This window comes from Lampetra planeri, chromosome 4 (genome assembly GCF_965212315.1).
Source record: "Lampetra planeri chromosome 4, kcLamPlan1.2.h2, whole genome shotgun sequence".
Classification (NCBI taxonomy): domain Eukaryota; kingdom Metazoa; phylum Chordata; class Hyperoartia; order Petromyzontiformes; family Petromyzontidae; genus Lampetra; species Lampetra planeri.
This window is the reverse complement of record NC_136110.1, coordinates 16,388,119-16,390,618: the sequence shown is the minus strand read 5'-3', so window position 1 is coordinate 16,390,618 and position 2,500 is coordinate 16,388,119.

Genomic DNA, 2,500 nt, shown 5'->3' with positions numbered 1-2,500 from the left:
CGCGAGAGAAACGATGCCCCGTAACGCACATGAGAGCAATCCCGGCCAATTTCTCCCGTTTGATGGGGTCTATGTGTAAAAATTTTGACTTTTTTGAGTGCACGTGCAAATCTGCTGAAAAAGCCTGTGGAAGTTTCACGGCGTTCGTACGATATTTGGCGACGCAAAAATGAGCGATTTCCCAGCTCGATGGAATTCGGAGCGAGAGAAACGATGCCCCGTAACGCACATGAGAGCAATCCCGGCCAATTTCTCCCGTTTGATGGGGTCTATGTGTACAAATTTTGACTTTTTTGAGTGCACGTGCAAATCTGCTGAAAAAGCCTGTGGAAGTTTCACGGCGTTCGTACGATATTTGGCGACGCAAAAATGAGCGATTTCCCAGCTCGAGAGAATTCGGCGCGAGAGAAACGATGCCCCGTAACGCACATGAGAGCAATCCGGGCCAATTTCTCCCGTTTGATGGGGTCTATGTGTAAAAATTTTGACTTTTTTGAGTGCACGTGCAAATCTGCTGAAAAAGCCTGTGGAAGTTTCACGGCGTTCGTACGATATTTGGCGACGCAAAAATGAGCGATTTCCCAGCTCGATGGAATTCGGCGCGAGAGAAACGATGCCCCGTAACGCACATGAGAGCAATCCGGGCCAATTTCTCCCGTTTGATGGGGTCTATGTGTAAAAATTTTGACTTTTTTGAGTGCAGGTGCAAATCTGCTGAAAAAGCCTGTGGAAGTTTCACGGCGTTCGTACGATATTTGGCGACGCAAAAATGAGCGATTTCCCAGCTCGAGAGAATTCGGCGCGAGAGAAACGATGCCCCGTAACGCACATGAGAGCAATCCGGGCCAATTTCTCCCGTTTGATGGGGTCTATGTGTAAAAATTTTGACTTTTTTGAGTGCAGGTGCAAATCTGCTGGAAAAGCCTGTGGAAGTTTCACGGCGTTCGTACGATATTTGGCGACGCAAAAATGAGCGATTTCCCAGCTCGATGGAATTCGGAGCGAGAGAAACGATGCCCCGTAACGCACATGAGAGCAATCCCGGCCAATTTCTCCCGTTTGATGGGGTCTATGTGTACAAATTTTGACTTTTTTGAGTGCACGTGCCAATCTGCTGGAAAAGCCTGTGGAAGTTTCACGGCGTTCGTACGATATTTGGCGACGCAAAAATGAGCGATTTCCCAGCTCGATGGAATTCGGCGCGAGAGAAACGATGCCCCGTAACGCACATGAGAGCAATCCCGGCCAATTTCTCCCGTTTGATGGGGTCTATGTGTAAAAATTTTGACTTTTTTGAGTGCACGTGCAAATCTGCTGAAAAAGCCTGTGGAAGTTTCACGGCGTTCGTACGATATTTGGCGACGCAAAAATGAGCGATTTCCCAGCTCGATGGAATTCGGCGCGAGAGAAACGATGCCCCGTAACGCACATGAGAGCAATCCCGGCCAATTTCTCCCGTTTGATGGGGTCTATGTGTAAAAATTTTGACTTTTTTGAGTGCACGTGCAAATCTGCTGAAAAAGCCTGTGGAAGTTTCACGGCGTTCGTACGATATTTGGCGACGCAAAAATGAGCGATTTCCCAGCTCGATGGAATTCGGAGCGAGAGAAACGATGCCCCGTAACGCACATGAGAGCAATCCCGGCCAATTTCTCCCGTTTGATGGGGTCTATGTGTAAAAATTTTGACTTTTTTGAGTGCACGTGCAAATCTGCTGAAAAAGCCTGTGGAAGTTTCACGGCGTTCGTACGATATTTGGCGACGCAAAAATGAGCGATTTCCCAGCTCGAGAGAATTCGGCGCGAGAGAAACGATGCCCCGTAACGCACATGAGAGCAATCCGGGCCAATTTCTCCCGTTTGATGGGGTCTATGTGTAAAAATTTTGACTTTTTTGAGTGCACGTGCAAATCTGCTGGAAAAGCCTGTGGAAGTTTCACGGCGTTCGTACGATATTTGGCGACGCAAAAATGAGCGATTTCCCAGCTCGATGGAATTCGGCGCGACAGAAACGATGCCCCGTAACGCACATGAGAGCAATCCGGGCCAATTTCTCCCGTTTGATGGGGTCTATGTGTAAAAATTTTGACTTTTTTGAGTGCAGGTGCAAATCTGCTGAAAAAGCCTGTGGAAGTTTCACGGCGTTCGTACGATATTTGGCGACGCAAAAATGAGCGATTTCCCAGCTCGAGAGAATTCGGCGCGAGAGAAACGATGCCCCGTAACGCACATGAGAGCAATCCGGGCCAATTTCTCCCGTTTGATGGGGTCTATGTGTACAAATTTTGACTTTTTTGAGTGCACGTGCAAATCTGCTGAAAAAGCCTGTGGAAGTTTCACGGCGTTCGTACGATATTTGGCGACGCAAAAATGAGCGATTTCCCAGCTCGATGGAATTCGGCGCGACAGAAACGATGCCCCGTAACGCACATGAGAGCAATCCGGGCCAATTTCTCCCGTTTGATGGGGTCTATGTGTAAAAATTTTGACTTTTTTGAGTG